The 23,855-nt window shown below is 38.8% G+C and overlaps 1 protein-coding gene across 1 annotated transcript in view; it reads left to right on the top strand.

Annotated features, from left to right (window-relative positions):
- PRLR (prolactin receptor) overlaps window positions 1-23,855 on the top strand; it is a 151,122-nt gene that overhangs the window by 64,681 nt on the left and 62,586 nt on the right. Inside the window, exon 6 of the mRNA XM_034072969.1 lies at window positions 673-735. The gene's annotated coding sequence lies outside the window, so the exon portion shown is untranslated. The remainder of the gene's footprint in view (window positions 1-672; window positions 736-23,855) is intronic.

Genomic DNA, 23,855 nt, shown 5'->3' with positions numbered 1-23,855 from the left:
AAGCTAACAAAAAATAAAAATAAATTTAAAACAAAACCTAAAAAAAAAACACACCACCCCTTTTTTTTCTGTAAAGTGAGCTTTTTTGATGTAAAACCAACACCTTTCATTCTGTTATGAAAATAATTTCTTTTTTTCTGGTGTCCTAGAATATAAAAGATAGGCTACTGGTGCACAGAGTATTGTGGATGCAGTTTATGTTGAAGGAGTATTATTTTTTCCCTTAAAGGAAAAAAAAGAAAATCCTATGCAGTAAGCATTTAAAAGGAACCACAACAACCTGTAGAGTATGTAGCTGATGCTAAAAAAATACTATTTTTCTGCTGATGCATTCCTACACTCCACAGTGCACCTCTCACCTTTAAAGCTGTCACACTCCAAACATTGCTTGCACTGAAGAGAATCAGTTTTGCCTGGAGCAAGGAACATGAAAGTGTTGCAAAACTGACTCCTCCTCTACTGGGGAGATCATGCACAAGTATACAGTTGTATCACTCCTAGAGCTGCCAGGCTGAATATTTTGCAGTCAGAGCTGTAAACCTTACAGGCTTTTTCTTTGTTTATCTTTCTGCTCTGGGATCTTTTTTCTCCCTTTTTCTTTCTGAATTTCTTTTTTTCTTTTTTTTTTTCTTTTTACATATGTGAAACTCTTTCAAATGCTGGATTTTCAAGTCCTTGTTCAGGAAGCATTCATGAACTGACATGGGTCAACATACTTTTCGTTACCAGGCAAAAGTAAGTACTGCAGTTAAACCTGTTCCTACTGTGTGTTTACCTACGAAGTGTTCTGTGTCATTGCATAAGGACAGTGTAGACTGTAGTTTCATTAGCAGAAATTAAAAACTTTAGAAAGAAGTAAAATAATTTCAATATAGTATGCTAAATATTGTATGGCTCACATTCTGGAAAAAAAAAAAACAGCATTTTTATTTCTCAGTGGTCTCTGTTATAATACTGAAATAAGCCTGACACAGAGATTACATTCCTATAAGTTTTCTTAAAATGACATTCAGGATCATGTTTATTATTGTAAAGCCTTTTAAATGCACATGGTAGTAATAATCTCATGATACTACTGCTTTATACTGTTTATGTTTACTAAGTATACCTTATTTGTGTCATTCGTTAATGAAAATAAGCTGGGTCAGGAAATAAACCTCCTGGAGCTCCCATAACTGCTGTCATACCTTCCACTATCTACAGTTCCCTATCTATTACTTTATTCTTCATGTGTTGTCCTCTCCTACATTTGTATGTACATTCAGTAGTTACCAGACCCTTTTCTGCGTGTGTTACTAGCTTCAGAATTCTTTGATATTGTCATAGACTGGCAGTTGAAGACTGAAGGGAAACAGAGATCTCTGAAGTGGGCAGAAAGCTGGTAACTGAGCTGACAGGGAGTAAAGCAAATGGTGTGGTTTGATCCTGAGAGTGTCTTTTTAGCCAGTTTTCCATGTTCTATTGAAACACTGTACCATCATCATCTATAATATTTTCACTATTCCAGCAGTCACTTGGGGAATCATTAATACTCTGGGAATGAATACAGTTTCTTTTGCTGAGTTCCCTCTAGAGAGCGCAGCAGCCTACAAGACAGTGTATGGATTCTGTGTCCGTATTACCAGCATAAGCTTTGTGCTGTAGAAAAGCTATGCTGCAGCTATCATCCTTTTCTTCTTCAGAGATCTGACTTGCTAGTATGGAACTGAACTAGGCACTTCCCCAAGGCAGGCAGATGGATTGTCCAGGCTGTGAACATGTTTAAGCAGCAAGTAATGCTTGAATGTCTGTAATGCATGCGGCCATTTACCCTACGCACTTTTCATGACAATGAATATCTATAGAAAGTCTATGGCACATCAGTTTTCTGTGATGAAGTACAGCCTAGTTAAATTTAATGGAAAGATTACCATAGACTCTAATTTGGCAAGGAGCTTGCAGATCTTTGAGAAAAACAATATCCAGAGAAATGCAGTTAGTATAAAGGCAATAAGGAGTCAACCCTGATAGATCATCCCAACATTTTTTGTGGTGTTAAAACTGAACTAGAAATCTGTCACACTAAATTTTCTTGTGAAAGATGTAATGCTTTGACAGGGAGATGTTTTGCAGTGGTATGAACTCAGAGGGATAGTTCAGGTCTCAGAATTTTCATCTTTGTTTTTGAGAAGGGTTTTATATGTATTTAAGCTATTTTTATTGTATTTTTATCCTATTTTTTGTTGCCCAGCTTAAGATCATTTTAAATGTGTTGAATTTTTGTGGCTCCAGCTGAATTAACATCATAGCAAGTGTTCTGCTATCAGAATCAGTGTACCCAGGCACAGAGGTGGCTTTTGAAAGCTCTGGCCTTCATTTAGAGATTGTGGAAGTTTGACTTCTACACATTTCTTACTGTAGTGAAGCAAAGGGAGTTCAGCCACTTCCTTCAGCTGCACCAGACTATCAGTCTAAACGTCTGTGATTCTATGATTCTGGTCTCCCAGGCTTGTATTCTTCACGAGAATTAAACACGGATTAATTACAGACTCATAAAATAGTAGAAATGCTTTATTCCTACTGTCTTGTTTTTGTCTTGTTTGAAGCTAATAATCTGGTACTTCCAGAATCTTCAATTTACAAACTTTAAGTCTGTATACCTGTGTATAGGTATGTAAGGATCAATACACTTTTTTCCTCCAAGCAGGATTCCGTTAGGGTTTTGTTCCAAACTCTTGCTAGGCAGTGCCCTTCTTCCAAAGATCTACCTACTCCACCATGAAAACCTTAGTTTTCTGTGGCTTCTGCTTCAGCACCATTTCTGGTTCCCATTTATTCCTTCAGTACAGCCTTTCAGAGAGGTTGCTGGATTTCACAAGGTAGAATCAAAGGGCAGCTCAGCCTGTACCGTAAGTCCGTGTTTGTACTAATTAATTAGACTAGTCCTCTAATAAATTAACTCACAAAGACTTCCTTATTGACCTTTTCATAACTGGTTCCCTATGCTTCTGGGGGGATACCTTCATTCTCTAATTTGGTCTCCATTCTCATGTATCTCTGATGGCTATCCATTTCCCCTTAGCCTGGCTCTGATTTAGAAGTCTGTCACATGAATCTGTACTGATTCCTGTTGCATGGGCAGCAAGGTTGAACTTACTTTATTTGAGGCAGATTTTAACCCCTTAAAGAACTGTCTCATTATTTTAATATCTGTTACTGATTGGTCAGCTGTAGCAGTACTGTTCCACAGTCCTTCCTTCACCTCAAATTAGGACTGTGGAGCTATTTATTTGAACAGTATGAAACCAAGGGTACAGATACTTTGTGTGCATGTGTGAGCTAAATAATGAGAGAAGTTTCCTGCTTTCTTGCCCTTCCTCCTTTCTGTCTTTTTTTATTGCCTGGGCTTACTGAAGAGATCACGACCTCACTGAGAGAAAAGTGTCTCACAGGTCTGGTCCATACCAGTTGTTGGTGGTTCTATTTAGTATGACCTTTAATCCTTGTAAAAAACTTACCTGCTAAAAAGCTTTCATATCGAGTAGACTTTTTTGTAGATATTTCCAGCAGAGCCACAGGTAATTCTGCTGGTAGGAATGTCTTTGCAGACAGTGTCACTGGACTTTTATATATATATGATTTTTTCAGTTCATTAGCAATACTGAAAACTGTTGCTAAAGAAATTGAAAGTATAATGTGCTCTTATTTGTGTTTTGGCAAACTGAGAAGACAAACCTGCAGGCTGGGCAAAGTATTCAGCTAATGCTATCTAATCTGAAGGAAAACCGTTTCATTTTAAGTCTTTTTTTTTTTAGAAATTAAAAAAAAAAGTAAATTATAAAACTGTCATATCAAAAATGTAAATTACTTCATAGAAATCTGTGATGACTCATTTCAGTGTTTGAGGGTAGTGTTTGGGTTTTCTTTTTCTTCTGAAACACTATATTTAAATTGATACATATTGTATAAAAGTATCAGCTCACTTTAGCTTGTATGTATGAGTTAAAGTTTTAACCAGAAATTTCCTTTTGTGTAAATTAAATCTCTGCTTTTCCTTTTCTGAAGTTTACCACCAAGTTTGGTATGGTCCAAAGTAGTACAAACTTTTATTCTGAGAATCTTGTGGGCCCACATTCTCCAGAGCTTTTGGACATAGCCTTGGTGACAGGGTTTAGTGCGAGATGTCCCTGCCCATGGCAGGGGGGTTGGAACTAGATGATCTTAAGGTCCTTTCCAACCCTAACTATTTTATGATTCTGTGATTGCCTTTGCATCATGCAAGTACACGGTTTTTATGAGACTTGCAGCTGTTGCATCCACCATCAGAAATCTTTCTCATGCTTTTCAAATGTGAATATTGATAAATGCCAAAATGCTTTAATCGCCTCATCTTACTTGGGATATAGCACCCTACTTACTTTAGGAATTGTAAACTGTTACAATTCCTAAATATTGACTGAACTCCTAAATCTGTTGGAGTGCAGTCAAATGGCACGGCAACTGATCAACAGAAGTTTTCTTAAGGAATAATTCAATTCATAGCATATAGGAAGTAACTTCGTATTCCCAGAAGCCTATAATTGGTAGAATTCTGACTTCTTGTGATGTTATCTATATGTGCTGTACTCTTTTGTCATTTTCTATCTCAGTCATAAAGTTTTGTCTTTTGAGTTACAAGATATCTGGTGATTTTACAAAGATTTTGATCAATCTTTATTTCAAAATAAGCCATATAGGATATTTCAGTTGAAGATTCAAAAGAGTTCAGATATGAATTCTTAGAAGAAATTAGGAAGCATTGAACCATGAGGAAATTTGTATCAATTTCTGATTGTATGACTAAGGAGTTTAGTTGTAACTACAATGACTCATCTGAAGGATGTATCTGGAGAATAATCTGGGGAAGCGTATAATAAGTTTACTTTGCTTAAAAATAGATACACTTTTTTCCATCAAATTCAAACATTCAGCTCAAAACTACTTATTGTAAGAGCATTTCTTAGGATATCCATTAACTGTGATTAGAAAAGGGAGAGAAGAGAGATAAGCTGAGAAACAAAACAATCGTGTCTCAAATTCTAGCACTCATAAGCACAGCTTGCTGCAGTGGAAGAGTTCAAGGTGAGATCTGCATAGTTTAACATTTGAAAATCCTCTGCAGATTCATTTTTGCAAACTGCTTTATTATTCATATTTTTCCGTAATTCACTAAAAACTATGAAACTGGCAGATAAGAAAAGAATGTTTTAAAAATAATCATTGTAAAGATACAAACAAATGTAAATCTCAAAGTGCGTATTCATTTCTATAGTCCCGTTTTTTTGTTTATATCATGGGCATTGCAAGGACAGAGTATTCCAGAAGTATTTGTGACATGTGAACATTTCAGAATAGTACTTAGAAGCTTTTTGAGTACGTGGACTCACGTGTCCAAATACAGTAACTGTGGAGAATGCATGAGGTGCCCATGAGGTGGCCTCATGCCACTGGATGCACTCTGCAACACCTTCAGTGGGGAAGCTTGAACCCAGACTACCCCATAACACGGGAATCATTATTCCTTACCTGCAGCATGTAATGCCACGTACACCTGTGGCTCTGAATGATGACTTTTCCTCTACCTCATATACCCTCCAAGCCTTGCAGTAGCATATGACCAGCCAAGCAGATGAGTCCAGTTAGACTCCTTTTAGGGTGAGCTGACATAATGCACCAAAAAGGAGGTAGGGGATTATTTTAACATTTCTAAGAGACCACTAGATAATGTAATTTTGAGGTGGTTTTTTTTTGTCTTTTAAAGAACCAAGGACACTCTACTTTATTTTTGTGGGTTTTTTTCTGCCCCACTCTAGGTTGCTAAATTAAAAATGTGAAAGAATAAACATTTAAAATAAATGTTAAAAATACGGTTTTCTGAAAGATCTGTGCTGTTCAGGATTGTACTTAAATGAGTCGTGTCACCTGTCTACATAGGTTATATGATCGTTAGGATCTCTCTGGCTTTACAGTTAATGATCTCTGAAGATTCATTATGTCTGATATTTGTTCTCCTTGTCTTGAGGAACTTTCTCATCTGATTTTCAACCCCCTGACAACCTGAGGTAACCAGAGATTTTTAGCATGACAAATCTTCAAACACATTCATTGTCCCCTCAGGGTGAAGTCATGCCACATTAATAGTACTTTCAAACTGTCACACTTCCTCTGCCAGTGAACATGTGATACACAACATCCCCTGTGAGGAAGCATGTACTGGTTCATTAAAAGAAGTCAATAAATTTGGCACTGGTAATTTCTGAAAACTTTTAGGCCTCTAACTGGAACAAGAACAATCAGAAGCAATCATGATATAAAAATTGAAGTTTTATAGCTTGGGACAGAATAATCTGTTTGATAAATAGCATGTTTTGAATGCTTACATATGGTGTGACACTTCTTCCTTGGAGGAAAGAAGAAACAGCCTTTGGAAAAGCAAAGATGACTCATAGCCAAATCTACATCTGCTCACAGCTTGATCCAAAAATTTGATTGCTGCTGCTGATGCTCTTCACCCCTAAACATTAACTGGGAAGTCATCAGAGTTCAAGGAAGCAAATCCAAAGGGAGTAGGCTTTTCCTTTAAAAGATTAATTTTACTTGATCCTAATGCAAAAAGAAAATAAAGATCAATTTGCTTCGGTTATGATAGGGCAAAGTCATCTGCTATAGTGATAGGAAAGTAGATCATGATTGTGTAAATACAGAACAAAAATAAGAAAAAAATCTAAAAATACAAAAAATGAAAGATACGTGCTTCAAGTTCAGAGTAAAGATTAGTTTAAATAACATAAATAGAGAAATTGCCTATTAAAATGCAATAACTACCAGGTTTAACTAAACTACTAAACTACCAGGTTTAATGACAAAAGTCTGGGAATCTGAAGGCAGGCTTCTTGTATGGCACCTTTGTTTTATGTAAAAAGATAAAAAGCTTTGTGTATTTAATGTAATCGATTATGCTCATACTGTTTTGTCTGAATATAAGGAAGATAAAAACTAGTTTGGCTATTTCACATTCAAGATATACTTCTCTACAGGAAAAGCCCAACCTCATGTATCTTATACCATCATGTATCTGCTTAGCCTAACTAATGCCAAATTAACCCAATCTGCCTGCAATAATTACTAATATATGTTAAAATACTATTCACATGTAAATTCTCTCTCTGATGATTATTATATACTGCTTTCTATTATTTATAGATTGAGGAAAAGTATCAAATATCTTTCTTCATTCCTTGTTTGAGTGGTAGCAACATGAATTTCTGTTGTGATTCAGAAAGATGAGGAGAGGGTGAAGAATGGCTACAACCAAGGGAAACATCATTAGTAACAGTTAAAGAACTTTGACACAGGATGGTGCGGGCCCCATTCCCTCAGCTTCTGCTGAACACCTACCCCTCAAAAGTCCAAAGGCCATTGTCCCCAGAAACTCTTCCCTCTTTTCCAGCCATATGACCCGCTTAGGCCTGCCCCCTCAGGCCCAGGATGTCCTCCTTTATCCATAAGATTCATCCTTTTGTCATGGTCATGGCCATACTGTATGTGATCTCAAAACACCCTGTAATTACTGACAGCTGAAACACTGCCTTTTTCTGTGCACCAGAAGTATGACAAAGCCCCTTGTATATACATGCATAAATGTGTATGCATTTATAAAGATACATGTGAGAGCTGGAAAAATGCATAAACTTTATATATAGTTACACTGCTTCATAAAAATATGACTACATGAACTGTGTTTATAAAAACGCTTAATAAGAGATAATGAAATTAAGTCAAAATTTGATGTAAATAGAAAAAAATAAATAAAAGGGAAGTAATTAAAAATTAGATAAAATTAAATAAAAAGGAAGTTTGCCAACCATATTCTGGGCTGCATCAAAAGGAGTGTGACCAGCAGGTCAAAGGAGGTGATCCTGCCCCTCTACTCTACTCTCGTGAGACCTCACCTGGAGTATTGTGTGCAGTTCTGGTGTCCTCAACATAAAAAGGACATGGAACTGTTGAAACAAGTCCAGAGGAGGCCACGAGGATGATGAGGGGACTGGAGCACCTCATGTATGAAGATAGGCTGAGAAAGTTGAGGCTGTTCAGCCTGGAGAAGAGAAGGCTGCGTGGAGACCTCATAGCAGCCTTCCAGTATCTGAAGCGGGCCTATAGGGATGCTGGAGAGGGACTCTTCGCTAGGGACTGTAGTGATAGGACAAGGGGTAACAGGTTGAAACTTAAACAGGGGAAGTTTAGATTAGATATAAGGAAGAAATTCTTTACTGTGAGGGCTGTGAGGCACTGGAATGGGTTGCCCAGGGAGGTAGTGAATGCTCCATCCCTGGCAGTGTTCAAGGCCAGGTTGGATGAAGCCTTGGATGGTATGGTTTAGTGTGAGGTGTCCCTGCCCATGTCAGGGGGATTGGAACTAGATGATCTTAAGGTCCTTTCCAACCCAAACTATTCTATGATTCTGTAATTCTAAGTACAATTGAAAGGTGCAGGAGTGTGTCAGAACAAGTGCAAACCATGGAAAAATTTGAATATGCCTTTGGCAAAGGGCTAAGGCTTGAGGTTGACCAAGAAGCCATCACCCAGACCCAGCTCATCCGAAGAACACACCAGACCTATGAATCAGATCAAGAGGCACCTTTTAGCTACCTTCAGACCACGTAGATCACTGTACATTGGGGCAGCCCTTCATCTTCATCCTGGGTTAGAAACTAAAGGTAGCAATGCACACTAAAGTGGATAGCCAAAACAAAGACAACTTCACAAGTATATGTTTGTAGGGACATGAGCAAAAGAAAGAAGACAGTTTGTCTGGGATTTTGGAAATGAAAGTTCATTGTGGGAGTGATAGGCAACTTTTGCCTGCACCTCAGTGTGCTAACAGCTATTTGTAATACCGTAACAGGGATTTTACTGCATGAGTTGACTTATCCTTACGTCAATGTAGATTTCATAGCAGCTTTTTGAAAACATAATCCTGGCTGATTACATAGGAGACAGAATTATGCTGTGAGCTGGTTTTGTTCCTGCTTAGGACCACAGGATACAAAAAAAAAGGAAAAGAACACTTAGAAAAGGAACAACAGTTTTGAAAGAAAAGAAACAGTGACAATGAGGGACAGGTCACCGCAATTCAAATAATCAATAAAGTTTCATTGAACATTACTTAAATTGATTGTCTGATGTTTGTTTTCCTATGTGCATGTAGTAGCAGCATTTTACTAGCCTGCAGCATCTGCTAAAAGATATTTATGGTGCTTTTGGGGAAGTGGGAAGCTTTGGCAAAGTGAATCCCTTTCTGAAATAGCCAGGAGTCCTGTTGATCCGAACAGAAATCAAGTGGCCTTGTGGCTTGTAAACCAAGATATACATCAGGCAGTGAGAAGGCACTTTAGGAGTAACAGGTGTTTATGGCATGTTCTAAACACAGTAGCAGTGTTAAGCTTCTTTAATGGTGATGGGCACCATTATCCAAATGTGCCTGAACTGTGTGTCAGAAAGTCAGAATTGGTTTTGGAATAGCTGGAGCTTTTGAAACCATTTTTGCTACCTTGGTATTTAGAGACCAAACAGGGAATCAATGTTTTTAAACCAGCTTTCAGACAAGCTGTTAAAGTAGAGCAATTTTCACTACTTTGATACTAATAATGAAGCAGAGGGCTCTGTCACAAGATTGCTTTAACAGTGTGCTAGAAACCAAGGTGCAGGGTTCTTTCACAGCATGCAGTTACTATTTGCTACATCGATGTGTTACTACAGTTTATAATAAAGAGATACAACTGCAGCTTACACAGTGCTGTCTGAGCTGGACATGTGGATGTGAAGGTTTTGCAAGGATTTGGAAAACCATGTGTGGGAAGTGGTGCAAAATTAGAGTAAGCATGCCTCCATTCAGAAAGGAAGACCATGTGAGAATGTTTAGAACAAAAGAAAGATTTGACAATTGTTACGAGCAGATGTTCACAGATACTATTTTAAACTGTGAGAATGGGTCAAATACCCATGTAGTGCTTAACAGACTGCAGTCACCAAGCTATCAAGGGCACAGTTTATTCTGGTGAGCTTTAAAAAAGTGAACACTGTTGAGGCAAATCTACAAACTTGAAAAGTTCATAGCAGTAAAAAAGCAAGCAGGAAAGAAATATCCATTTGTAAAGTGGACTTGCTGGCCCTCTAAGTTTAACAGCTGGATAAAAGCCTCTCAAGTCTTTAGCAGTTGGAGCCATAATGGGAAAAAAGAATGATGGTGACCTGTAGTTTTTACGTCAGGCTCCACAACAATGCCTGAACAAAAATTTGCCCACAAAACACCAATTTGAACTTTACTAAACAGCTATTGAAAGCCCCTGGGAGCTGTCAGCCAGCGGGAGGTGTGGTTTGCAAAATACAATACCAACAGCTGGAATAATATTAATAGTGCTGCTGGGTGAAATGTGGGATTATTCTTTGTGGCTATTCTATCATCCATCCATATGCGTATTGCTGGAATATATAAACACGTACTAGTTCCAACAACAGAGCTTTAACTGCTGACCAGCCATAGGTCTGGTCTTCAATCCTGTAATTAGAAAAACAAAGATGAAAACTCGTGTACTTTCTGTACAGCTAGGAAGCTAGCAATGTTTTTTGGAAGCTTCTCTTTGGGTTGCCAGTGACAGTTTCCCTTTTCATCTGACGTGCTTAGAAGGTTATCTACATCTTCCTCTACATAAAGTTGTGTTGAGTACCAGCTGGTTGGAGATTTATTGTTTCCATTATCCTGCTGTTTGCAGCAAATGGTAAGAGCAATGAGATAACTGTGACACAGTACAAGCTGCATTATATGCTGTTGAATGCTGCATTATATGCCAGTCTCATATTGATACAGGCAACACTGAAATAAATGCAAATTAAAATAAGCACATCTTATTTCACAATGGAGAAGAGGTTGTGAAGTTGCATCTCCTGCCCTGGAAGGTTCTGATATTCTAAGAAAGCATGCCATAATGTGGTAATTAATAAGTAGTGAAAGTAGTGAAAAAATTAAAGGACCCCTTTTTGTACATGAATTATGAAGGACCCCATGTGGAGCAGAGGTTATATTCTACAGCCTCTTTTCAAAAGCTGTATAATTTTCCTGAAGGGGTTTGGAAATTATTAACACACACATTAAAAGGATGGCTGCAACCATGTCCACAGATGTGTTCAGATGTGTCTCCGACGCTGTTGTGACCAAGTTGTAAACATTGGCAAAGCAGGAGGTCTCGGGGTTGTTGAGAGTCACATCACAGCCCTAAAGGGACAGCCTTCCTCAAACCCTTAAAAGGAAAAGGATGGGTAGTGCCAGGCTGCCACAACAAGAAAAAGAGTAACAAACCCTACTGAACAATAAAAAAGAAACAAACCCAGAAGATGGCCCATTCTACCACTAAAAAACAGGATGGATTTTAGTAAATGTGATCTTTGTTTATGGCTGCTCAGAATAATGTGCCAAACACAAAGTGGATTCATTTGAAGTGGTCACAGTGCAGATAAGGATCAAGAAGAGCTTGTTCGTTGAGATGCCATTACTTCCAGCTATAACATAATTTCCCCCCCCCCCATGGAGTTCAATGGAAAACACTCTGTAGGTCTGAACAATCGTACTGGATCTCTGCTGTAATTTTTTTTGCAGAAAAGAGAGAGTTTGATGAATTATTCATTGGCATTTACTTTCAGCCAGCTAGATGTTATGTTAGGAGACATCTTCATTCTGAGTTTGTATGGCACAGGCTACTGTGTACGGTGTACGGTGACCTGGAAGTTGCCCTCATGGGTTCATCTTCTGTCCTAACAGGAGACTGCTGCAGCAGGTTCAGGAGAGCCATTTGTGTTAGAGAGGCCTTTTGGTAACTGCAGTCCCCTTCCCTTTTCATGCTGCACAATTTGGTTCCAGAAATTGCAACCCAACTATCAGTTACCTAATAGTTGTGGTCTTTTGGGGAAAGCCCATTGGGAACTTTCCTTAGTGCCCCTACACACATTCCTGTAAAGTTGAGGTTTTGTTCTAGTTTTCTATTTTAATAGGCAAAGTTGCCCATATCCTGTAGCACAGCACAGAGTCCAAAGGCTGCTCAGGTAATACTGCATGATGATCTGGTTGGGTTTTCAGCAATCCAGTTACTTGCTGGTCCCATAATTGTATTTTCTTATTATTTAATTTTTTTCTATTCTTATTTAAACCTTTCCTATTTCAATACCTCTTAATAAACAATGTTTTGTATAGAAACTTTTTCAGATATAAATTCATATATATCTAAAAAGAAATGCATGTATGCATTTACATGTATTTATACACTCCTTTATCTATAAGTTTATAGAGATATTTACATGACTATATGTCATATGTATCGAGAATATATGACGGCCCCTGCAGAGCTTCCAGGTGACCAGGAATGCAGGGGTTCAGCTGCCACATGTCATGAGATGCACTGAGATCACAGAGTTGATACCATTCACAAAATGGCAGCTGTGACCAAATGCAGCTCCATGCTGAGCAGGGGCAGGATATTGTGCTCTTGCTATTCTTGTGGATTGACCAAGGCATGGCCTCCCCTGCCAGCCCTGTCCTGGCGCTTCCAGAATCTGAGAGAGGACAAGGGGAAAGGGAAACAAAGCCTTTTTTCCAGACAACAGGATGCCAAGTCAGTTTCTGTAGTTTGTTCACATTTGGTAGCTGTGCACTTCTGTTATGTGAAGACTTTTAACTGTTAGATCTGCCTAGTCACAAGAAAGAATACATTTATGACAAAGATAATTTAAATTCAACAAATGCGATTTAGGGGCAGGAGAGTGTAGAGTAGCCTTTATGATCAATTGTGCAAATATTTCTTAATCATTCATCTTAGGCAGTTAAAACTGAGACATCCTCTGTGTGTTGATCTCTTGATTATAAACTGCTGGAAGTGAATACTTCTTGGAGAGAGTATGGAAATATGTAACAGCAGTGTATGTTCCCACGAAAAGAAACAATCTTCTCAAAGCAATCCAGTTTCTTTCTGAAGAAGGTAAACATGTTTCAAGGACAGAAGAGCAGCAGTGGTCTCATTCATCCTCACTGTGGTATTTCAGTACAGTTTCATTAAATGTTCACAGATTAGCTAGATGTAGTCCAGATGAAAGTGCTGTCCTGGATGCACAGTGGTTATCAGTGGGTTGCAGTCAGAGCAAAAGAACAAATTGAAACCGGCTGCACAAGACTAACTGCGTGGTGTGGCAACTGATAAGCGTTTCATTAGTGATGTGGATAACATTATACCATATGTATTTACTAAACAACAGTGAAAGGAGAGGAACTTCCAGTTTCATGGAGAAGAGAAAGCAGTTGTTAGGTTACTGTATTCCTGCTAAAAGGTACTAAAGAACCTTTTGGATATCAGGAAAAAATTATTCCCTGTGAGGGTGGTGAGACACCGGCACAGGTTGCCCAGAGAAACTGTGGCTGCTCCATCCCTGGCAGTGTTCAAGGCCAGGTTGGACGGGACTTGGAGCCACCTGGTTTAGTGGAAGCTGTCCCTGCCCATGGCAGGGGTTAGAACTAGAACATCTTTAAAGTCCATTCCAACCCAAACTATTCGGTGATTCTGTGATAAAAAAAAAAGTTACTCAGTGAAAACAAGCTCAAGTTGCTGCTCTTAAACACAGATACTCAACTGCAAAATACAGAAAAGAGGTGATGAAGATTCAAAAAGGTATTGTGTATATAATGGTATAATGGTACACAAGAGGAACAGGATGCAGTAATGTCATCCTGCTGTGCAAAAAGTAAATAGCAAGCCAGGGTTCATAAATAGCAGTCTGTTCTGAGGTGTGCAAAGTGATTCTTTTATTCTTTTCAGTATATTCAAGGCCTCAAATAAAGTACTTTGTCATTCTGAGTCATGACACTTCATGAAAGATAGGCAGATCTGCAGAAGAGTAACAAGAACATTTAGAGGTCTGGAGAATCTGGCATATGAGAAAATGAACCAAGATTGATAATTCTAAGTCAGACAAGGATGATCTGAAGTGTTCAAGCCAGTGTTTCTCAGCTTTGCAGAGAGACAAGCTGTCTGTTGTTTTGTTGCTTTTAGACTGCAAAATAAGTGTTTTGATTAAGTTGCAGCACAGAAGATACAGATCAGATATTAAGAATATTTTAATAACAAAGATAAAGCAGTAGCCTACATTGCCTAAGGAGACTGTGAAATTCCCCTAATCAGAAATTTTTAAGAGCAGATTAAGCAAATCTCAAGAATGAAATTGGCGTTGTTAATGCCTCCTTAGGGCACTTAGATCATCTAGATGGCCTCCTGAGACCTCTTCTAGTCTATGATTTATTGAGAAACTCTTATGCACAGAATTGTTAGGTTTCACATTCTTTGAAACAGGAACCTTATCTTTTGTATTTCTACAGGGCATAGCAAAGTAATCCGAAGCTAGAAACTGTAGTCATTATAGAACCTATATAGTAATAGTGGTATGTAATCAGCATGTTGTGTTGGAACACAACTGTGAGTCACTGCACTATAAGTGATGTGGTGGGTTGACCCTGTCTGCTCCGTGCCCACCAAGCTGCTCTGTCCCTCCCCTCCTAAGATGGACAGAAGAGAGAAAATACAATGAAAGGGTCATGGGTCGAGATAAGGATGGGGAGAGATCACTCAGCAATTGCCATCACAGACAAAACCAACTCAGCTTGGGGAAATTAATTTAGTACATTGCCTATTAACACCAAAAGAGGATGATAAATAAGAACAAATCTAAAACCAATTTCTCCCTATCCCTTATGTCTTCCCAGGCTCAACTTCACTCAATTTCTCTTCCTCCTCCTCCCAGTCTGCACAGGGGGCTGGTGAGTGGGGATTTTGGCCATCTCATCACACATTGTCTCTGCTGCTCTTTCCTTCTCAGGGGAGGACTCCTCACACTCTTCCCCTGCTCCAGTGCGGGGTCCCTCCCACAGGAGACTGTATTCCATGGTATTCCATGGACTTCTCCAATGTGAGTTCTTCCCACAAGCTGCAGTTCTTCATTAACTGCTCCAGTGTGGGTCCGTCCATGGGGTGCATCCTTCAGTAACAGGATGTTCCATCATGGGTCCCTCACCTTCAGGAACAGACTGCTCCAGTGTTGGCCCCTCATGGGGTTCCTCCTTTAGGAACAGACTGCTCCAGCTTTGGTCCCTCTTGGAGTACATCCTTCAGGAACAGGCTGCTCCAGTGTGTGTCTTTCCCACAGGGTGTAGCCCTTCAGGAGCAGGCTGCTCCAGTGTGAGTCCCCTGCAGGGCTGAAAGTCCTGCAGCAAACCTGCTTGAGCTTGAGCTCCTCTCTCCATGGGGCTACAGAAACTGCCAGGAGCCTGCTCCAGCACGAGCTGCCCACAGGGTCACAGCCCTCTTTGGGCATCTTTCTGCTCCAGTGTGGGGGCCTCCATGGGCTGCAGGGGCACAGCCTGCCTTACCGTGGTCTGCACTGTGGGCTGCAGGAGAATCTGCTCTGGTGCCTGAAGCACCTCCTGCCCTCCTTCTGCTCTGACCTTGGTGACTGAAGAGCTGTTTCTATCACATATTACCACTCCTCTCTTTGGCTGCAGTTGCTGTTGTGCAGGTTTCTTTTCCCCAATTTCTTAAACGCATTCTCCCAAAGGCATAACCACTGTCGCTGATGGGCCCAGTCTTGACCAGCAGCAGGTCTCTCTTAGAGCTGGCTGGTGCTTTCTCTGTTGGACATGGGGGAAGCTTCTGGCATCTTCTCACAGAAGCCATCCCTGTAGGACCTCCTGCCACTAACACCTTGCAATGCAAACCCAGTACAACCATGTTTCAGAATTGCTTGGCGACATCCAGATTCTCTTGGCTGATTGGAATGTTCCTGGAAACCATGGCAGTGACTGGTGTAGGTAAAAATCATGTTTTGATATGATCTGTAATAGAAATCAGCCATGATAAACTCTTGATTTATCATTTTAATATGTTCTTATCAATATAGTCACAAAACCAATTTAAATGAAGAATGATTGTCATCCATATCATATTTGCAGAGCCTTTAAAGTTTGTTTTCTCCCAGAGCACACAGATTGGATTGTTAATAATACTGCCTACCCTTGAACTCAGGAGGCTCCTGGATTTCTTACTGTTTATTCATCATTGCCATAAAACCATAGAAAGATATTAATCTGGCCATGTTGTTCAACCCCTTGATAAAGGGGAATACTCCCTAAATGAATGATGTCCAAGCTGTAGTGTAATGTCTTCATGAAAATGATTTTTTAATGTACTCTTTTTAACTATTAAGAATGTTTTTTTATTAACAGTATAGCATTTACGTACCATTGCCTGGTTTTTATTGGCAGCTGCAGTCTGGAAGAGATGATACGCTGTGGTAAGGCTAATAAATGCTACAAAGCAAACGCTTTACAAACCAAAGCAATTTAGAGAAGACACTTCAGGCAGCAGATGGAAGCGTGAAGCTATTTACAGCACACAGTGATGTTACACAACAGTTTTTGGAAGAAAATGTGGAAAAGAGTATTTCATTAACTAAAACTGGAAGGGGAATTGTCTACATTACACAACGCTAAAAAGCAGAATATATTAGCCCCTGTGGGGGGTTACATTAATGCAGTGATACTAATGCAAATGCTTAAGCCAGTTGACCCAGAACTAGCTTGATAATCTGGATGGCACTGATACTGACAGGAAGACAGACTCTTGATTTATGTTCCAGACACAAGAAACCCGATTTCACAACACTGTAAATGAAGGGTGAACCTTCATGGTTTAAAGCAGGGTGAATTTTATGAGACTGAGGTCTTTACAAAGACACATTCCTTGAACCAGAGCAACACCTGACTCCATAGAGCATGAAGGGATACTGCAGCCTCTGAATAGTGTATCTTTATATCTGTTACTGCAAACAAATTTTCAACTCAGATACAGTTGTTTTTCATTAAAAAATTAATGGTAAGTTCTTTGAATGATTCTATAATTCCTTTAAACTCTTTTATCTACAGAATGAAATGAATGTTTCTTTATCTTTTTCCCAGTGTCATCTAGATCTTCTCAGTATAATTTCAGTCTCCCTTTCCAATCTCCTGATGCACAATGGAAGATATAAATTAATGACATATATGAAGAACTGTTGGTGTTTTATGGGAAGTTTTATTTGTTGAGACATAAAGTCCTATGGGAATAATAAAAAAGGTTTTGTTTTGGTTTGGTTTTTTAAATATTATTTGGAAGGGAGATGTTTCTCATTATAATTTGAGTTAAAGTAGTTGAGAGGCTAGACCATTCATTCTCATGGAGTTTTTGAGAATCAGCTCCAGGTCCTTGCTTTCTTTCAACTTGAGTAGGGCCTTTAACTATAGCAATCTCTGCCCCATTTTATTTCTCTTACCCACTAGAATTGAAGTATTACCTTTTATTTTCCCGTTTGAAAGTCTGAATCGTTTCACCTCATGTCACCAAGTAGTTAACTGGTGTTAATATTTAATATTTATGAAAAATGGAGTAGTTTAATTTCTTTTGTGAGTAGTTCCACTCCTCATAAATAATACAGTATTAACTGTAGTAGGGATCCTGCCTGTCCGGCACTGCAGATGAATGTTTTTGCTGTTGAATTATGTTTTGCACTTTGCTCTCTGGTTCAATTAATATTTAGTAACTACACAAAAGGAACAGTTCAAGCAGGCTGAGTTGGGATACAGAAGTTGATACTTACCTAGAACTCAGTAGCAATTGTATTGGTGAGGACTGGGAGATTACCTGAGTGTCCTTGGACTTTTTAAGGTCCAATCCAATCCTAATCTAATCCTGCATATTCTTGATGGAGGTCATGAGAGGTCCTGTAATGAGATGTAAAGAATGAAAGATGAAAAGCTGTGTCTGACTTAATTTCTGCAGATACATCTTGTGGCATGCAGGGAGTGGTGTAAGAAGGAAAATTTAACTAGTTTAGAGATGGAAGGCTGTTTTACTGCTGTGTTGTAGAAAATGAACTGTGATGGGCTATGTAAATTTCAAGAAGGGGTAGACTCCTATGTAAAGCTGACAGAAATGAGGTAAGGCAGTGATAGGGCCTAGAGATGTATTAAAATCTCTAAGATTTTTAAGAGTTAAGAGTTAAGAGTTTTAAGAAAGTAGGACAAGACACTGTTGTGAACCTTTGGGAGGAACACAGAAGAAACTAGGAAAAGATGTTGGGCTTTTTTAATGGCATTTAAGTGAGATTTAGGACTTGCTACAAAAGAAAGCAGTCCAGAAGAACTGGGACATAGAAATGGACATGACTGGTAGATATTTATGTGTGTTAGAAATAGGACAGTCTAAGTCTTGGAAAGCTAAGAGGCATCCCAGGAGAGGTTTCTGGAAACGTTTATTCTGGGAAAAGATTGATAATGCATAGTAAGTAGTTTTTTATATAGTTCTTACTGTTGTGCAAGGAAGGGATAGTACAAAAGGATTGTGTCAGGGCAATACAGCATTATTGAAGATTATTTTTCGAGGAAGAAATGCACTTGGGTTGTGCCCAAAGAAACAGGAACAAGGCATTCCAAGGCTCCTCACATTCAAGTCTTCATATAGATAAAGTAAGGCGTCATCAGAACAAGATGGAATAAAGGATGGAGAGCACTATTTCACCAAAGCCAGGAGCTCTGTAGTTGAGGCATTCACTGTAGCATGGAAGACTTGCTTGTCAAGTTCTTGATCTGAATCAAGGAACCTCAAGGTCTTGAGCCTATGTTTTTTATTATATATTGTTATGCTGTTTGAATACTTGAGGAAATTTGGTTTTTTAATGGGAAAACTTGTATTGATCTTTGTTTTCCTTCTTCTTCAAAGCTTAATCTATTAAAGAGCAATGAAATCTCTGTTTCAAGCTACAGCACTGCATCTATTAACATCTGTTCATCAGTGTCAGAACTCAGGTTTGAGATCCATTCTACAGTATCCCAAAATCCAACACTGAATGCTCCAGCACCAAAATCTTAAAATGTGGTCCTTTGAAGTATAAAAAATGGCAGGCCAGTGTGCAACAAAACAGACCATTTACTGTCAGTGCTTAGCAGATCCTGAAAGCAAAGGAAAGGTGAACACCTGATTGCTGTTTGCTGGCTCCAGTAAAAATAAGTAGCAAGTTGAGACCAGAACTCAGGAATGCTCCAGAAGGAGGAAAGCAGCTTTTCTCCTCCCTTTTCCTGTTCTTGAGCAGCAGCACCCTGAACTTAGTTGCCATTTAATGCCAGGAACTAGGAATTATGTTGGAAAGAATTACTCTGGAGAGCAGGCACCAGTCTTAAATGAAAGGATTGTCTGTCCCCTTTCAGCTGAAACCTAGTTTCTTGTGGGTATACACATCTTGCATAAGAGATGGAGCTGAATTGATGCAACATGATTGCCCAGTACTGGAGATTTAAGATACAGTGTGATAGCATAATGAATTTTAGAAAGTGACTTTAAGGCACCCACCTCTTTCTTTGTTGGGGTTTGGTCTGATATTTTGGTCTGATTAAGAAAGAATATTAACCTTGAATAGGTGTCAACTGAAGAGGGTTTCCATCATGCATTGCTTTTAATAGCAAAGCTGAAAGAAGTTACAGCCTACCCCGTCCTCCAATTCACTATCACTCTGTCATAGTGATAACAGCTGTTTGTTTAGTGGTGGTATAAGCTGAATCACTGAGATGACTCAGGCTTCAAGCAAAATTGTAGCTTATGTTTTATTACAAACCCTTTCCATGATTGCCTCACAGACCCATGAGCAGTTCTATCAACTGACTAAAGTAGAAAATTGCAGTATGGGAAGAACATAGTAGGTTTAGTTAGAAAAGCTTCCTGAGACAGCTGTATTGGTGTACATCAGCATGTTGTAGAATTACACCCCTAACACTGGGAAGAGCATAACCTACACTCCTTGTACAAATGGTGTCTGAGCTGAGGACTGTGACCCTATTAGATGTTAGATCCTTCATTCTGACCCCTGATAATCGATGGTGCTTGACACATACTTAAAATTTCAAGTTTTTTTATGTGAGAAATCACAACTTTATATGTACTATGCATCCAGAGCCAGGTAGTTAACGGTCTAGAGTGTATGGACTAGATTCTTTAAACAGGAGATAATTTTCACTGGATCCATAGGACTTTGTTCCCTCCATATCCCCGTTATAATTTTTTCCACCAGACCTTAAAGCTTTCTTTTTCTGGCCAGGTGAAGACTAGTAGCCACATCTTAAGGACCAACATCACGTTCCCAAATTTTTCACTTCTAAGACTTTGATTATGCTATCCTGTAGCATAAGCAAAGTCTGATTATGGCTGCTTTCTGAGATTCTGGAGATAGGTAGCTGAACTGCAGGTCTCCTGGGCTTGAAAGCTCTTCCCCAGTTATGCACTGCACTCTTTTTATGACCTTTGCCTAGTAACTCCATGAAAGCTTGGGTATGTCATACATTGATTTGTAATATGAGTTATCTTCATTCAAACAGGCATGAGGGAAACTTGTTGCAGGTAATAAGCAATACTGATGAGTACCTGAAAAAGGCTTTTACTATATTTTCACTCTTGTGTTTTGCTTTTCAGCTAACTGCTGTTAACAGGCTAATCACTACTTTCAACAGGTCAGTGGCTATGCAGGGCCAGCCTTAATGGCTATGAAGAACAGCTAGACATTCTAATAATCCTTTAATAGAAGTCAGTAGCAAACTAGTTTTTCATTGGCTTTTACCTTGCCACTTTGATGTTAACTCTTAGTTATCTCCTAATACTTGCATCAAAACTCCACAGGGATTGTTCTTAGTGTTTGGCTGAAGAAAGGGTACTTCAAATGAATTGGGTTTCAGTGTGATTGTGTGAATCATAGAATCATAGAATAGTTAGGGTTGAAAAGGATCTTAAGATCATCCAGTTCCAACCCCCCTGCCATGGGCAGGGACACCTCACACTAAACCATGTCACCCAAGTCTCTGTCTAACCTGGCCTTGAACACCACCAGGGATGGAGCATTCTCAGCTTCCTTGGGCAACCCATTCCAGTACCTCACCACCATCACAGTAAAGAACTTCCTCCTTATATCCAATCTAAACTTCCTCTGTTAAGTTTTAACCCATTACCCCTTGTCATGTCGCTATAGTTCCTAATGAAGAGTGCTGCCCTGGCATCCTTATAGGCCCCCTGAAATTTAAGTTTAAACCAAATGAAGTGTAAACCATCTTCACTGCCTCCCTTGGTCTTTAACTGATACTAATCTGATCTGTTCAAGAAGCTAAGATAACAAAAAAAAATAGCTCTACAAAATAAAAGTCATAGGTTTTCATTCCTTGAACTGATTCACTGCAGGTTCAGGTGACTGCTGGAAATGATGCTATAGAGAAGGCTAGAATACCTGGAGTTTATTGGGCAGGACTACTGAAACTCATTCAAATTATAGAGCTGTACTATATAAAATAATTTAACTGCTCAGCATCACCAAAAAAGACTAAAAGAAAATTATTGCCTACTATAAAATGTGGACCTTTTTTTCTTGCATAGGTTGACATCTGTAATGTACATTAAGATTGTTCCAAGAATCTGTCATTACATAGAGAAATTTCTTATGAAGGTAGGAGACCCCATTTTCTATTTCACAGTTGGACTGACTCTGCAACTTAAAATCCTATGCCCTATTTTGATTCATATAGCATACCATGCTTTATATACTTTCCTCTGTTCTAATCCATATAAGGAAAAATATATTATTATAGTGAGTTTTATGAGAATAACTTCAGACTGGTATAACTAGAAGGATGGCCTCTCCCTTGCTCAAAATATCTGGTCTCTTTCCAACTAATAATCTTAATCCTGTTGTACTGCCAGAATGAAATAAGGACCTATATTGTTCAGTAAGCCTCTTGAATGTTGAGCAGTCAGTGTCCAATGTCTGCTGAATGGCAGCTCATTAATTCCCATATAAACTGCCTCATGGAAAAAATTAAAGAGGTTAAAACAATGAATTAATGAGTTTGCTACCATTTGCTATTTTTTTTTAGTTTCATTACATAATTTTAATAGAGGTAGTTAAATGTATTTGCTTTTCTTTACTAGTCTGGCTCACAGCTTTCTAGTGTAGGTACTAGTGAGGGTTAAGCTGAAGCAAGAAACATTCTGGTAAATCAGTCCTATGCTAAAAACAGTTTAGTCAGGTTTGGTATAGCACTGATGGATTGATAGGTTAAAAACTGCCCACAGTCTCCTTGGTTCTGCTGCTTTCCATATGGGGAGCCTCCCACATTTATCTTGGTGGGAGGTTAATTTTCTATCCACCCTGAAAGTCAGGTCCAGGTGTCCTTGTCCAGAAAATGGGTTGTTAATCAGGCAGCACAATCTTGCTAAGATACAGAGCAGCTTAAGACTCAGCTCTTGGCTACTCTCCTAGCCCAAACGCTGCATGAGTATTTCACAGTACTTGGGACACAAACACAATGCAGAGCAGCAACATATGTTACTGCAGCCGCTGGCCTGCCAAGTGCAGCATTTGTGCAGTGTTCCACATGGGGCAGATAATGTTCGTGCTCTTCTCTGCCTTTTGTTTCCTACTGCCTTGGTCCCCAGCTATGCTGAAGAGGTTTGCCTCAAAAAGTTGGTCATATTTTTCTTTAGAGAATCTTTTGCAGACATTTTATATCTGCTTATATTTATGCAGAGCATTTTATAAAGCTGGTGTCTTACCATGTGAAACATAAACTGAAATCAAATTCTATGAATGGCACTAAAGCTGTCTTCTGTATTGCCTAAAATAGACCACTGAAGTTGAAAATACATAAGCAAGACTGTTAATTTTACAGTCAAGACTGTTTCTTTGCTTAGGTGATTGAAGAATTCCACAGGCAAGGCACATGATACAATAAGCCACAGCATGACACCAAAGAATTAAGACTGCAGGTGCACAGAAAGTGCATGTCCAGTTAAAGCTGTACACAGAGATCCCTTGTAGACATACCAAAATAATACTGATTCATAGGTATGCTTTCTGCTAGAAAACTATTAAGTAATGTAATCTACAGTTGATCTCTAAAACTTAAAAACAGCGTGACTGTTGAAACTGATCAGAAGTCAACAAGAATAACTTTTGATCTGAAGAATGTATATTTAAACAGCTGCATTGTTCTTTAAAAGAATATGTCATGGCAACTCTTGAGTGCCAGCTCTGAGGATTGATCTCATTATGATAATTCTTTAGAAAAACAAAATGAAAATCATTCTATCCTGAAGATTTTTACTTTATACTACAATTTTCCACCACATATTTTCACAAGAAAAAGATTGCTTTACTTCTTAATAGATACTTCAGATTTTTTTAACAGGCAAAGAACTTTTCACAATCTTTTTAAAAGGGCCCAGTACCAACCCAGTTTCATCTTGTCCATGCCCTTCAGTCTTTTAGTTTGTTTTTTCTAATGTTCTGTTGAGTTCAGTGTAAGACACAGACAAGCCATATTTGTTTTTGGCAGAATCAGGCTTTGCTGGATGAGAGTAGATCACATGACATAACACAGAATAGCTGAAATTTAGATTACATCAGTAGGTTCTGAATTTGATTTTGTTAACCACAGCAAATCCAAAATAGAAAAGAATTCTAAAGCCCTTCTTGAGCTAGAGGGACCACTTTAAATCCCAGAGCAGATTTCTTTGGAAGGGTTCTTACAGGTCTAAGTTTCAATAATGATGTAATGTTCAGGAAAGCATATTTTCTTTGAAAAAAATCTTCATTTTCTCTTCAGAGTTCTGTTTAAAACAGTAGGTGCTTCAAAAATGGATTAGAACACACACACTAAATCCCCAAAGGTACTAGTGTTT

The sequence above is a fragment of the Melopsittacus undulatus genome, chromosome Z, assembly GCF_012275295.1.
Source record: "Melopsittacus undulatus isolate bMelUnd1 chromosome Z, bMelUnd1.mat.Z, whole genome shotgun sequence".
Classification (NCBI taxonomy): domain Eukaryota; kingdom Metazoa; phylum Chordata; class Aves; order Psittaciformes; family Psittaculidae; genus Melopsittacus; species Melopsittacus undulatus.
The sequence above is the reverse complement of the archived record's forward strand: the minus strand, read 5'-3'. Positions and strand labels throughout refer to the sequence as shown.